This window comes from Pseudonaja textilis, unplaced genomic scaffold (assembly GCF_049901715.1).
Source record: "Pseudonaja textilis isolate UNSWEBS1 unplaced genomic scaffold, rPseTex1.2 PTEXSCF25, whole genome shotgun sequence".
Classification (NCBI taxonomy): domain Eukaryota; kingdom Metazoa; phylum Chordata; class Lepidosauria; order Squamata; family Elapidae; genus Pseudonaja; species Pseudonaja textilis.
In genome coordinates, this window is record NW_028262874.1 from 354,471 (window position 1) to 370,076 (window position 15,606).

General features: G+C 46.9%; 1 protein-coding gene across 1 annotated transcript in view; it reads right to left on the bottom strand.

The window, feature by feature from the left end:
- Positions 1-15,080, bottom strand: part of LOC148123670 (vomeronasal type-2 receptor 26-like) — a 211,190-nt gene extending 196,110 nt beyond the window's left edge. The window contains exon 1 of the mRNA XM_087919082.1: positions 14,082-15,080. The gene's annotated coding sequence lies outside the window, so the exon portion shown is untranslated. The remainder of the gene's footprint in view (positions 1-14,081) is intronic.
- Positions 15,081-15,606: the final 526 nt, after the last annotated feature.

The window sequence follows — 15,606 nt, forward strand, 5'->3', positions numbered from 1 at the left end:
GATGATCTAGGAATAGCTAACAACCAAGAAGATAGCCTGAAGATTCAGATGGACCTTGATGGACTAGAACACTGGGCCATATCTAACTAAGTGAAATTCAATGTAAAGGCTGGAGTGGGGCGGGGGGGTCACAAGGAGGGGGGGTCCTATCCCCTCCGAGCCCCAATCAGAGCCAGTGCAGGAGTTTCTTTCCTTTGAGGCTTCTTTCCCACTTGATGCCAGGAACGTTTGGATGCTATTTGGGAGGCCTGGGAAGGAATCTCGCCTTTAGGGGTCTCCCCACAAATGCCAAGCAAAGTGGGGGTGGCCACTGTCCTCCCCTCCCCTCCCCCAGACGATCCAGGACTTCCCTGCAGGGGAGCAGCTGATGGCAGCATTGCTGGGGGTCCCATGCACAGATTGGGAGGGGGACATTTTGGGAGTGAGGAATACCAGCCTCCCCCCCCATTCTGTGTGTGTGCGTGTGTGTGTGTGTGTGTGTGTCCATCTGCCTGCCTGGCCCTTTCCGGCCCTTCAGCTGGACTGTGAGGCTGGTGGGTGAGTCCAGTCCGAGACTCAGCCTGGATCCCCCTCCCCTCTGCAGGTGGGAGGCCCAGAGGGTGGGAGAGGGCTGGGAAGGGCCGTTTCTGCCCAGCTCCAAGGCCGGGAACCCTGGCAAGGCCCCCTCCACCCCCGGGGCCATGTGAGGGAGGCTTCCGTGGCCCTGAAGAGCCAGCCTGGAGGGGCCGGATCCCAGGCACTTGGGACGCCCCTCTCAGCCAGGGACCCCAGGAGGAGGAGGAGGAGGAGGAGAGCCGGAGCTGCCCAAAGGGACGGAGCAGATGGGCAGAGGCCCAAGAATGTGGACCCTTTCCAGCCAAGAGAAAGGAGGGAAACCCCACTTTGCAAAGCAGAGGAAGAACCAGCCCAGCCAGGACTGACTTTGGCGGAAGGCGGCTTATCTGGGGGGGGGGCAGCTGCATCCCCAAAATTCCCTTTAATCTGGAGGTGTTTTTCCCCTAAAGAGATCCCAGATGACTGTGATCGGCTGGAGAGAGGAAAGGACCCCCCTGGACCACAAGGAGAGCTTCTCCCTGTCTGGAGGGGGGGCTGAAGGGGGGTTCCCTGCTCTCCCCATAGACACCATGCCAGCCCCAGGAGGGAAAGGGGGAGTTGCAGAGCAGCAGAGGGAGGGGAAGCCCCCTGTCCTTTTGGGAAAGGGGCCTGGGGGGGACTCTGGCCCAGCCTCCAGACACGCAGCCCCCAGGAAGGAGGAAGTGCCAGTCTGGGGCTTCCCAGCCCCCCACCCTCTGTGGCCAGAGCAGGAAGGTTCCCCGAGGTTTGGGTGGGGGGGCTGGGGGGTCCCACTTGGATCCCTTCCAGGCCTCCCTGTCCCTGGAGACAGGAGCTGGGTTTGGGGTGGTGGAGGGGAGGCCTTTGCCCAGCTGAAGAAGGAGGTTCCTTCCTTGGGAGCAGAGCTGCTCAGGCCCCCCACCTGTCCCAGGCCTCTCTGCCCGCCTCTCCTGGGGCCAAGACTGGATGGAGCAAAGGCCTCCCTTCCCCTTTGCTTGGCCCAGATCCCTTCCCTCCTCCCGGTTCAAGGCTGGCAAAAGGGCTGCAGAGGGAGAGGATCCAGCCCTTCCAACCTGTTATGTCCTGAGGACTCAAGGAGTTCTCACTCTGGTCCACTCACTTTGTGTGGGCGATATTCCCCCATTCCCATTGGTTGGTTCTCCCCAGCAGCCTGCTATAAAAGCAGGCTGCGGGGTCCAACTGGTTGCTGATTGCTGCGAGCCAGTTCCAGGCTTGGCAAGCACGGTCAGCCCTTTATTGTAAAATAAAGTACTGTTGCACTCATGCTCTGGTTCAGCCTCTCATTGCTCAAACTTAACACTGGCGACGAAGGTGGGATGGCTATCAGATGCACCTTGCAACCGCTGAGTCACTAGCCACCGATCCGCAGCCCAGAGAGAGCGATCGGCTGGCGATAAGGGAAACGCTGATCCGCAGCCAGAGAGAGCGATCAGCTAACAAAACGAGTGATCAAAAAGAGCAAACGCAGATCCGCAGCCAGAGAAAGCGGTCTGAGTCAAAAGTTAGAAGCGTCTGTAGCCGCTTGTTAGCCCCGCCACGGGGAAAGTGAAGCGCTGCGAGCCGCGGCCTGCATTTCAGATTGAGCGAAATTCAAATGGGTGTCATTTGAATTTCGAGCCAGTAGGAATCACAGCACAGCGCTGTAGAGAGTCACTAACGCCCACTTTTTTGGCGCGAATCTTGACACCTCCAACGGCTAGCAGCCAACGTGGTAACCCAGAGAGAGAGAGAGAGAGGTTAGCAAAAACCTCTCCAGAGCTGATATCACTAGTAACTCACGAGCGCCGTAGTCCCAGAGAGATTTTTTCCGCAGGTAGCCCAGCCGTTCCAGCACATTGAGTTCCAACCCAGTATTCCCAGCGCTTAAACCAGACGAAGAGAAGTGGGAATCGATAAGAACCGTTTCAATCATTACATCGATGCGGTCGGCCTGGCGGATGCGGGAGAGCATCGGAAAAATCCTATTTCCTAATCTACTGAGCCACCGCTTACGATACCGCCGCAGCACTTGTAGCGCCGAGAGAATTGAAAAACGTTCCGTGGTCCGAGTTGCTTGAGATCCTCACTAACCACTACGCTCCCAGGCCTTCACAAATCGCCAGGAGGTTCACGCCCGTATGAGGAAGCAATCAAGTAAGGAGACCATCAATCAATATATGGCCGCCTCAGAACAGCAGCCCTGCACTGCGGGTTTGGAACATACCTGGAGGACATGCTCCTCGATCAATTAGTTTGTGGGGTCAAGGATCTCAACCTACAGAGGCGACTGCTAGCTAAAAAGACCTCAACCTTGCGCAAGCGGTAGAGGAGGCCCTAGCAGCCGAGCTAGCAACGAACTCAGCCACCGAAATTCAGGGCCCAAGTGCCAAGCTAGCATCGCTCCCAGTCCATTCTGAAGAGGTGGAAGTGGAGGAAGCCCACAATGATGAGAACGATGTCCATCGCCTCACCAATGACAGACGGTCGAGGTAGGGGCCAAACAAGAATACACCGGTCCACCCAAGCACATCACGCTGTGCCTAGCCTGTGGGGATCACATCAAAGGGCCACCTGCAAGTTTAAAAGAGCCGTTTGCAACAACTGCCATAAGAGGGGGCACATCGCGAGAGTCTGCCAAGCCCCCAAAGCGCTGCACACAGACCCCGTCCTCGCACTCGGGACCACAGAGGCAAGTATTAAACTGTCGCACGCACCGCCTTGCCAGGCATACTTGCCACACTGTTAGTAAAATTTCTCTCTCCGTTTCCCTAGAAGGTAAACCGTGCCACATGGAGGTGGACACAGGGTCAGCGCTCTCAATAATCTCGTGGAACACCCTCAAGAGACTCCACCCCAGCCTATCTACTACCCGGCTTCAGAGATGCCAGTTCGGTCTGAAGGACTACCAGGGAAGGCCATTCCCATGATCGGCAGAGGCAAGTTCTTTGTCAGTTTTAGAGCTTTTAAAGGCCACCTACCTCTAGTGGTAGTTAACGGCAATCTACCCACCTTATTGGGGCTCGATTGGTTTCCCACCTCGGCCTAGGGTTAACAGGAGTCCATGCTGTCTCAACCTCAGACACTGACTCCTTATTCGCTGACTACGCAGATGTGTTCAGCGAGGAGCTGGGGTGTTATAATGGAACCCCATCTCGTTCACCGTTGACCCCAGGCAGTCCCAATCAGATTAAAACCACGTAGAGTTCCATTTGCTATTCGACCTAAATTAGACGCTGAATTGGATAAACTACTAAAACAAGGGGTCATTGAGCCAACAGATTTCGCCAAGTGGGAGACGCCCATTGTCACACCCTCAAAAAGATGGTAGCCTGAGAATTTGCTCGGACTACAAGACAACAATCAATAAATATTTACAAGTTAGCGCCTACCCTGTGCCCGCTATTCAGCACTTATTGCACACATTCGAACCGGGCAGTATTTTTGCTAAATTGGACATGTCTCAAGCATATCAACAGTTCCCTGTTGATAACCAAACAGCGGAACTTCAGACCATCGTCACTCACAGGGGTGCCTTCCAATGCAAGCGTCTCCAATTTGGCGTAAGTGTTGCCCCGGTATTTTTCAGTCCCTCATGGAGCGGATTTTACAGGGCCTCCCTGGTGTAGTACCCTACTTCGGACGACATCTTGGTCTCGGCCAGGGACAGACCCCAACTCTTCCAGAGAGTGCGAGCAGTGTTAGAGAGGTTCAGACAGCATGGCCTCAAGTTAAAAAAAGAAAATGCGCCATTGCCACTAGACAGGTGGACTTTCTGGGTTATAAAATTGACGCCTCTGGCATTCACCCCTGAGTCCAAGGTCAGGCGATCCACGAAGCTCCCACACCGACCTCCAAAGCGGAGCTACAAGCTTTCTTGGGGCTCCTAAATTTTTATGCATCCTTCTTGCCCCATAAAGCCTCAGTAGCCGAACCCCTACACAGGTTACTAGACAAAAAGTCACCGTGGCACTGGGGGCACAAAGAAGACCAGGCGTTCAACGCCGTCAAATCACTACTTACGCCAGAGGCAGTGCTCATCCAATTCGACCCCAACCTTCCTTTAGTACTGGCAGCAGACGCATCCCCTTTTGGAATTGGGGCGGTCCTTAGTCACCGACTCGCCAATGGCGCCGAGGCCCCCATCGCTTTTTTCTCCAGGACGCTCTCGGCCACGGAGCGAAATTACAGCCAAATAGACAAGGAAGCCCTAGCAGCTGTTGCAGCCGTGAAAAAGTTTCACGAATTCCTTTTGGCCACTTCTTGAACTGGTCACCGACCATAAGCCCTCCTGGGCCTACTGGCCGGCGACAAACAGACACCTCAAGTTCTCTCCCTCGGATGACAAGGTGGACACTTTTCCTAGCGGCCTACTCATACAAACTTATCCACCGCCCGGCAAAACTCTATCCCACGCTGACGCGCTCAGTCGCTGCCCCTTACCCGCTCCGGCTGAAGACCCAGCTCCTGTCAATGCCATTTTTGAAATCACCCAGTTGGACCTGCCCATCACCGCCCTTGACATCGCCGCCAAAACCAAGGCAGACCAAACGCCGCCCAGGTGCTCGACTGGGTGAGGAGGGGGTGGCCGGGAGGCAACGTTGATAACAAATTCGCACCCTTTAAGACTCGCATGCAGGAGCTGTCCAGTTTGCAGGGTTGTCTACTGTGGGGCACTCCGAGTGGTCATTCCGACCTCACTACGCACTCCGAGTCCTGGAGGCGTTGCACGAGGGACACCCCGGCATTGTGAGAATGAAGGCGCTGGCACGCAGCTACGTGTGGTGGCCGGGTCTAGACGAGGACATTGTCAATTGGGCAAGTTCCTGCAGCATTTGCCAGGAATCCCGTCCTGCTCCCCCCATCGCCACCCCTACCAGATGGGAGAGCGCCAGCGCCCTTGGTCTAGAATCCATATCGATCTGGCCGGCCCGTGCATGGAAAGATGTTCCTAGTGGTCGTGGACGCTTATTCCAAATGGATAGACGTGGCACAGCTATCCACGACCACCACACTAGCAATCACCAACGTGTTAACGCGCCTGTTCGTTACACATGGACTACCCGACTCCTTGGTCTCCGATAATGGCCCACAGTTCGCATCAGTAGAATTCAGCTGTTTTGCAGCCAACCTAGGCATTCGCCACATTTTAACAGCCCCATTTCACCCTGCGAGTAATGGGTTGGCTGAAAGGGCCGCCAGGACCACCAAAGAGGCCCTCGCTAGGTTTGGCAGAGATGACTGGCACCACAAACTCTCACGGTTCCTGATGAGCCAGCACTCAACCCCCTGTGCAGTCACCAATAAGTCCCCAGCGGAACTTCTGATGGGCCGGCGCCTGAGGACTGTATTAGATAGACTGCACCCACAATACTGCCCTGACTCTCCCCTCGCTTCCACTTCGGGGTTAGACATTTTATGTTGCAGGAGCCGATATTTGCAAGGAATTTCGCTGGGGACCCACTTTGGATTCCGGGCGAGGTCATCGCCGTCACCGGGCCGAGATCGTATAGAGTCAGGCTGGAGGATGGTCGCGCCTGGAGGAGACACATAGACCAACTCAGAAGGCGCCTCAGCAACCTCGCAAACAAGAATCCAGAGTCTCCAGTCGAAGGGGAACCGTCTCATCCACCGCCCAGCCACATCGCACCCAGTGACCAGTCTGCGCCAGCGGTCGCTCCGGTCAGCCCAAACTCGGACAACAGCGCCCAGAGAGTTGACCTACCTGATCCAACCCACGAGAGCTCGACCCCAGAAACCAACCCGGTGGTTCCCGAGGATGCCCAGTCCAGAGAGAGTATTGGCGACACTATGCCAGCTCAACCGTCACAGACTGATACCGAACAGACAGACAATGTTCCCGAGTTGCGCCACTCCGGCGCCAACACAAACCCCCATCTACCTCAAGGACTATGCTTGTTCGCATCTGGGGGAAGGGGTGTTATGTCCTGAGGACTCAAGGAGTTCTCACTCTGGTCCACTCACTTTGTGTGGGCGATATTCCCCCATTCCCATTGGTTGGTTCTCCCCAGCAGCCTGCTATAAAAGCAGGCTGCGGGGTCCAACTGGTTGCTGATTGCTGCGAGCCAGTTCCAGGCTTGGCAAGCACGGTCAGCCCTTTATTGTAAAATAAAGTACTGTTGCACTCATGCTCTGGTTCAGCCTCTCATTGCTCAAACTTAACACAACCCACCTTCCTTGGCTCCCAGGCCAGGAGGGGGGGGGCTGGAATGGAGGGGATCCTCCAGGCAAGAGGGACCCTGCCCAGCCCCAACAGCCACATTCCGTGTGTGTGTGTGCGCGCACGTGTGTGTGTCTCTCTCTCTGGGGGATCCAAGTGGGGACCCAACCCAGGTAAGGAAGGCAGCAAAGTCCCAGGAGGCTCCGCCTGCCTTGCTTTGTCACAGTCGCACTCTGGGCCTTTGGTCGCCATTGTGGGTCTTTGTGTTCAATGTGGCTGCCCCATTTGGGAAGGAGTCCTCCAAATGAGCCTCTAGAGGGTCCTCAACTTATGACCATAATGGAGCCCCCCACTCAAAGTGCTGCAACTCTCCCCCAGTGCCTGGACAAGGACCCTGGTCTCTCCTTCTGGGCCTCTTGTACCCCCAAGAGAGAGGAGCCAAGTGGGGGGCTCCCAGGGTGAAGTCCCCCCTCGTGAAGGGGCAGGAACCAGGATGGGGGCCAGGCTCAGGGAGGGGGAGCTTCCCAGGAGCAGGAGGGGCTTCTGGGGGCAGGAAAGGCCCCTCCAGGCTGCCCCTTCTCTCCCCTCTGCAGTGGAGGGAAAAGCGACAGTGGTTGAGTTTAATGTCATTGTACCTTGTTCAACGAAATTTTCAGTGCACATCATAACCATGAAAATAAACACAAACATACTTCACCCTCCACACATTGAACCGAAACCCCATCCATGACACCACACCAACACCGCACTATACAGCAGAATTCAACAGAGCTCCTGCCCTGGGATAGAAGCTGTTTTTCAGCCTATTTGTCCTCATTTTTATTATTCTGCACCAAAAATCTGCCAGATGGTCATAGTTCTAACTTCAAAAAAGGGTTCCAGGGGACTTCTGGTTTGATTGCTTCTTTGAGTTAGTAAAGGTCTTCTCACCACCTTGTCAGGGACAGACTGTGGGAGAAAACCTCGTCTCTCGAATCTCCTCTTCTGGCATTCCATCTCGCTGTTGTTCCACTGTTGTAAAATTACCAGCTCCATAAAGCTGATCTGCAGTAACATTTGCTGTTCCCCTCTGAACTGCCAGCTGTCTCCATTTCTGATCTAACACCAAAAATTGAGCTGGGGTTAGAATCATATTTAACAGAGCTTTCCAGTCAGCTGGAATCATTTTATTTCCATAACCAACTGCTTCTAGCAATGCCTGAGCAAATGGCGATCTAACTCCATATTCTTTCACTGCTTGCTTAATTTCCTTTAAAACACTGAGAGGCAGAGGCTTCCATACTCTCTGTGGATTTAAAGCAGCATCTACACCAATTTCTATTGGATTAAGTTGAATCTCCACTCCAAATTCTACCAAATCATCTCCTGATAATTCCCCTCTATCTGTTGCTTCTTGAATAGCTGCTGTAACTGCATCTACTTGAACTCTTAAAGGCAAACTCTTCTCTTCTGACAAAGTATTTTCAGCGCCTGACAGTCCTCTGGATTTATCTGGAGGTGCTGTCGGTGGTACAAACGTACCGCATGGTAAGGTGGCAAACCTTCTTCGGGGGTGCTAGGAGTGGTTGTTCATGAGTAGCTAATGCATCCATAACCACCCTCCAGGTTAACAAAATTGAAGAAGGGCACGAGGCTCCTCGTGCAAAAATTTCCCTATCTTTTCCAGGACTCTACTTTAATACTACCTCCCTCTGGATAACACGGAATATGTTTCCAAACATACTGTAATAAGTCCTCAATTTCTTTCTTTCCTACTGCATGTCCTCTACTATGAACTCCAAACTTAAACCTATTCCCAGTGATCTCTCTCAATTCCCTGAAATGCTTTGTCTGAGCTTTCAAGAGACCTCCTCCCATACTCACGAAAAGAATCTGTCTCCGTCCAGCAAAGAAGATGAGGGCCCAGTCGACGTCCGCGACGATGAGTATAGGATGCGGGAAACGTATAGCTTTCCAAAGCTATCACGTCGGGGTCACCACTTGTGGTGGTCTGACAATTGAAAAATGAGACGCAGGGAAACGTCTGAGCAATTGCCAGCCCGAGTAGACCCAGGTACCAGCTTTTATTGAGAACAAAATGCATATACAGAAAACAAGTGACCTCAACAGGATGTTATTTCCACGGGATATATAGGATGAGAATAAACAGGATGAGAATATACATCTGCGGAAATTCCCATGGGAATGGCTCAGCTATTCCATGGGAATGGCTCAGCTATATACTATGACCTTTCACCGACATATCTGGTCCTCTAAGCTTCTTGAGGTCCTAACAGGACAAAAACAACCATAGCAGGCGGAAATGCCCCCCCCCACCAGGGGCATTTTTTAGTCCCTAGATCTATGCAAAGCTATACAAGGACCCACAGAATAAAATATATTACCACAACGATAGAAGCATTTTCCTATCCTATAATTTACAAGAAGGAACAAACAGTTAGATATGGGGAATTATTAGATGAAGGTGAACTTAAATCGATACAAAATCTAGAGGAACAAGGATAAAGATGAATTGGTTTTCATATGTGCAAATACACTCAAGGGATGATAAAGATTCCAAAACAGAGGGATTTTATGATAAACAGACTGATTTAGATAAGATTTTGACAGGTACTGGTTAAAAGGTGATTAAAAAACTATATGGTTATTTATTGGAAATTAAGCTAGAGGAAGAACAAGTTAAAGAAACTATGATTGCTTGGGGGAGGAATTTTGGATATGGGATTGATTTAGAGAAATGGCAGAAACTATGGTCGCAAAATTATAAAATGACAGTGTCTACAGCTTACAATGAAAATCTGTATAAGATGTTTTACAGGTAGCATTTTCCGACAAGGATAGCAAGAATGTTCAAGAATAAATCTGAAAAATGTTGGAAATGTCATCAGATACCTGGTTCATATTACCATATGTGGTGGACTTGTGAGGACGCTAGAAAATACTGGACTAAAATCCGCATGTGGTTGGAAAAAATGACAAAGAAACACATAGATTTGAAACCGGAGCTCTTTTTATTGGGAATCCTACCAGATGTATACAGTAAAGATTTGAAATATTTGATTGTAAATGTATTAATCATGCTAGAATTGTATTTGCTAAAAATTGGAAAAATGAGAAAATTCCATTGCAGGAAGAAATTATTAAGAAAATATTGGAATGTGCTGAGATGAGTAGATTGACATTTGAAATTAGAGAGCAAGAAGATAAATAATTTTATAAAATTTGGGACCTTTTCTATCAATGGTTGGATGATGAAATACAACAATAGAATACTTAGAATGTTAGATAATAAGGAATATCTTTGTTTTTTCTTTATTTTTGCTATTTGACACTATATCTATAAAGTGTTTTTTCTAGGATAGAATTGGTATGATTATATGATTTGTTATAGAATAAATTACCTAAATTATAGTTATCTCATAAAGTATGAATGAATAAAAGTATAGTCGAATGATTTTTTTTTTAATAATGATATGAGGATATATAAGTTAGGATTGATAATAAGAGTTATTATGTAACATAACCGTAATTGAGACTACGAAATGAATGCACAAAACTGATGAACTAACCAACACACTGTATATAAGTACGGAAGAGAGCGGATGCTTTTATGTTTTGTCTGTTTTTGTTTGTTTGTTAAAAAAACTAATAAAACTGTTCTCAAAAAAAAAATTGTTGTGAGAAAACCACACAAATTCCATTCCTGACAAGCATCAGAGTGAAAGTCCTCATGAAATTCTCTCCACTTTCTGTGTCTGAAGCAAAGAGGCCAATCAGGGTCCATCTGAAATGGAGGAGCAGCTGGACAATTGCTGGGCACTGGATCCCTTCTTTGGGGAGCATCTGTTGGAAAAAGGGGAATCTCCTTTATCACTCAGAGCCTCTGAAGGAAATCCAGCAGTGATCTGAAAAAGTAATGAAGAATGCTGTGTTACAATGTGGTCCAGATAAACTCCAAAATAATACTTATTTACAAACCCAATTTTGTTTTGATGAATATATAAGAATAGTTTGTTCCTTCTGTTCTGGACTAGCAGGCTCGTAGCCTGCAAATCTGATTGGCCCGCTGAAAGCCGATCGTGATTGGTCGCCATAGACTGATGCGATTGGCCAGTAAACGGGCTGCCGCGATTGGCCCTGCCAAGAGCGGCAAACTCAAATCGCCTTCATTGGTTGCCTAGCCGCAGCCAGCCCCTATATAAGGGGCTGCTGCAGCTGGGGTTAGTTGCTCAGATCTGAAGTCACAAATAAAGAGATGTTGTTGCTATCTGAGTCTTGCCTCCGTTCTTTGAACCGTCCTCCCAGATTTAACACCTTCGTCACAGTTTAAAAATATTTAAGACAGAATATTAACAAGATTGTCTATAAAAATGGAACGCAAAATCATATTAAAATAAAAAACAATAAAAATGCAATATAAATTTCTGTGTCACCCATACAATTTCAACAATTAGATTCAAATTAGCAGAAGTTAGATAAAATGTCTGGATCTAAGATATAGGGCTGTATTATATGCTATTTTTGAGTACTAAAACCTCTTTCTCAGCTTCTATATTCCAAATTCTTTGTGAAGCAATTTTTCAGCTTCTTTTCTAGATGTACAAGAGACTAAGAGACCACAACTGCTAACAGAAATTGACAGTTGTACAATCCAATCCAATTAATTGAAATTTTTTCTGTCTTGGGACTATATGTGTTTCATCACTTTAATTTTAACCCAATAATAATATATCCTGAATTTATAGAAAGCAGAAATTGTGTAAATTAACAATTATCTATGAGGGCAGGAGTTGAACTCCTTTATCCATCCCAAAGATACTCTTCTTGGTCTGAATATTTTTTATACATAGACAGGACTATTGCCAACTTGATTCCAATTGGATAAGGCAGATATTATTGATATGTGAAAATGAATATGCTAACGGAGGACCTCAAAACCTGGATAGTTTTTCAATAGTAGAATATTCAATAGAATATCCTCTACAGGGACCTTATGGCTCTTCAGGTCTTTAATGGTGAACTTGAAGATGAACATAATATGCTAAGACAGAGTTGTTATGTTCCCAATATTCTGAAAAACAGCTCTTGAATTTATGAAGATATTGGATCTTCATAGATCCAATACCAACCACCCCACTCACCTTAGATAGAGAAAACACACACAAACCTGTGGGACTTTGTAGGTGCCTACAAATGTTGACATCTGGATGGAGATGTCCCTGGCAGCTGCATCAATCAGAGCCAGGAGGTTCTCCTTCCTCCCACAGCCGTAGTTGGGGACATTGCCTTCTCCAGTGGAGAGCATGTCCAGCAAGGTATCTGAAGTGCGGAAGGTGCTTATATAGTTGTCATGCATGTTGTAACCAAGTGTGAGATTGTGCAGGAGCTGGGAATTCTTGCTGACCATTTGAATGGCAAAAATTAATTGTTGGGTAGTTTTTAAATCAGAAATATCCCTATTGTAGAAATAATGTTCATGTTATAGTGATCAGCAACAACAAATACTTTTAAAATATATAATCCTTCACAAACCTGCTCAGCCTTAGACCAACATTGATCCAAATCCGATGATCTAGGAATAGCTAACAACCAAGAAGATAGTCTGAAGATTCAGATGGACCTTGATGGACTAGAACACTGGGCCATATCTAACTAAATGAAATTCAATGTAAAGTCCTACACTTAGGCAAGAAAAACCCAAAGTACACATATAGACTGGGTGAAACCAGGCTCAATAGCAGTAACTGTGAGAGGGATCCTGGAGTCTTAGGGGACAACCAGTAAGTTAAAGATTAAAGATTGTTAAAGATGAGCCAGCAGTGTGCAGCAGCAGCCAAAAAAGCTAATGCAATCCTAAATTGTAATGCAATCCTAAATCGTATTAACAGAGGGATAAAATCAAGATCAAGGGAGGTACTAATACCACACTATACAGCCTTAGTAACACCACACCTAGAGTACTGCATCCAGTTTTGTTCACCAGATTACAAAAAAGATGTTGAGACTCTAGAAAGAGTACAGAGAAGAGCAACCAGGATGATTAGGGGACTGGAGGCTAAAACATACAATGAACGGTTGCAGGAACTGGGCTTGGCTAGCCTAGTAAAGAGAAGAACTAGGGGAGACATGATAGCGGTCTTCCAATATTTGAGGGGTTGCCACAGGGAGGAGGAGGGTGTCAAGCGATTTTCTTTCTTTTTTTTTTGGAAAAAAGTTTTATTGACTTTAACAATGAACAAAAACACATAAAACATGAAACATAAAACATAAAAGCATCATCCTCCTTCATAAATTTACAGACAGTGTATCAGTTGGTTTACCACTTTTTTTGTGCATCCATTTCATAGTCTTCATTGTAGTTATATTACATAATAGCTCATATTATCAATCAACAATTATATAGCCTGATATCATTACTAAAAAATCATTTGACTATAATTTTGTTAATTCATACTTTAACGAGATAACTATAATTTACTTAATTTATTTTACAACGAATCATAAAGTCATACCAAGTCCATCTTAATAAAATTTTATAAAGATAGTATCAAAGAAAAAAAAGTATATATTCATTATATCCTAAGTTTCTAAATGTTCTATTATTATATTTTATTATCTAGCCATTGATAGAAAAGGTCCCAAACTTCATAGAATTGTTTATCTTCTTGTTCTCTAATTTCAAATGTCAGTCTACTCATTTCAGCACATTCCAATATTTTCTTAATAATTTCTTCCTCTGATGGTATTTCCTCACTCTTCCAATTTTTAGCAAATACAATCCTAGCCACTGTTAATACATTTACAATCAAATACTTCAAATTTTTATTATATGTATCAGGTAAGATTCCCAATAAAAAAATCTAAAGCACCTATAGGCCAGACAGGGAATAATGGATGGAAACTGATCAAGGAGAGATTCAACCTGGAAATAAGGAGAAACTTTCTGACAGTGAGAACAATTAACCAATAGAACAGAAGTTCCCTCAGGAAGTCATGGGAGCGCCATCGCTTGAGACCTTCAAGAAGAGATTGGACTGCCATCTGTCAGAAATGGTGTAGGGTCTCTTGCTTGACAGGAATAAAGCAAAATAAAGCAAAAGAGGGAAGCCATGGAAATAACAATCGTTCAGGAAATTAGACAGGTCCTGCAGTACAAAAATAAGTGAAATAAGAAGAAAAGGAGAGTGTGAGAATTGCACATGGAGGGAGTGCAACTCCGTCACCCTGCATGACTTACCAAGGAGAAGGAGGAGGGCCACTGAAAGGCAACATTATAGGCGACACATATGATTCAGTTATGACCACACTAATGAGATGGTCTCCAGGCTTGTAAAAGCTCCATCGACTGGACCCATCCTGGTGCTCCAAACTCAATGGGCATTTCCTTCTCAGCTTCCCACAGACTGATGGGGACACCAGCAGCAGCAGAAGCAGAAGCAGGAGGTCCATCATTCATGGCATTAATCAATCCACTTCCTGTTTCTAACACAAACAACAGGAACAGTTGGAAAAATAAAAAGACTCTGAGAAGTGCCAGTGGCTTTCCTGATCTAAACAGAGAATCACTCAGTTTCATCTGCAAAGGAGAGAAAGGTGCAATCAAGAGCAGAGCCTGTACCTGTCCCAAAACTTGGTCCCAGAGAGCTTCACCCAAGGAATTTATCCTTTTCTGATACAAGAACCTTTGCATGTGGCTTCAGTCTAATGCCTGCATCAAAGTCAAAAACTGGAGATATAGCATCACAGGTCTCAAAGGCCCAGATGGTCATAATTACAGCAAGAAGCAACTTCTCCTCTTGGGATCCTGAACTTTTTCTGGGCTCCATCTGCAGAGGAGAGGCTGGAATAAAACATGTTAGTAAAAATTACAGATATACCCCTGGGATCATTGTTCTGTTTCGGTTGTGGTCCTTCCTTCCTGTCAGGGCAAGTCCAGAAAGTGATGCTGGGGAAGAGAATTCAGCACCCAGGGAATTGACTTCTGCTGTCCTTCAACATGGCCTCTTGTCTCCAGAGATTGCTGGGGAAAGTCATTCAGAGCTATGGAGTTTGGTGCCATTTCTAAGTTAATGCCATTTAACTCTAGTGTTGCCTGTCTTCTAATGACAATCGGCACCCTTGATCTCTGCCCAAGGTTAAGAGTATTTGGAATTTTGTTCTATGTCATAATCCTATATATTGATCTTAATTGCAGCCGATTTTAAAATTGCTTGTGCCTGAAGTGAAATTTCATTTCCCATCTTTTCTAGCAATATTAATTTTGGGATAAGAGCTCATTAAGAAGCAGGAAAGTGCAAACTTGTGGACTATATCATTGGGTAAATAGGGAGAAAGTTATAGAATGGATGGAATTTTTTTATTTTATTTTCTTGTCATTCCTGTATTATCTTACAATCTTCCTACAACACACCAAGATTCTTTACATTGTGATGTTTCTTAGTTTTTTAAATAAAGAATGGATTGTAAAGTCTGCAGCTGAGATCTATCAATCCATATCTATCTGTGTGTGCATCCGTCCGTCTGTCCGTCCGTCCATTCATCCATCCATCCATCCATTAAATTTACTGGCCACTCATCTTATCACAGGGAAACCCTACAAAGATGGAGGTGATGCCCACAGTGTGGTGGATGGTGCAACCTGAGTTCTAGCGACATGATTTCTGGAGATCTGGTGGCTCTTTCTCTGTTGTGGGGATCTTCTATGTGGGGGGGAGGGACCCCTCTGACCTTCCCAATTTCTGGGGCCAAGTCCCTGGGGAAGAGACCAGGTTCGGAGGGTCGTATGGATGCTAGTGGTGTCGGTTGGGTAAGTGGGGCTTCAATCCGGAGGGGGGGGCTGAGTTCCAGTCCTGCCTGGGGTGCCAAGCCAGCTAGGA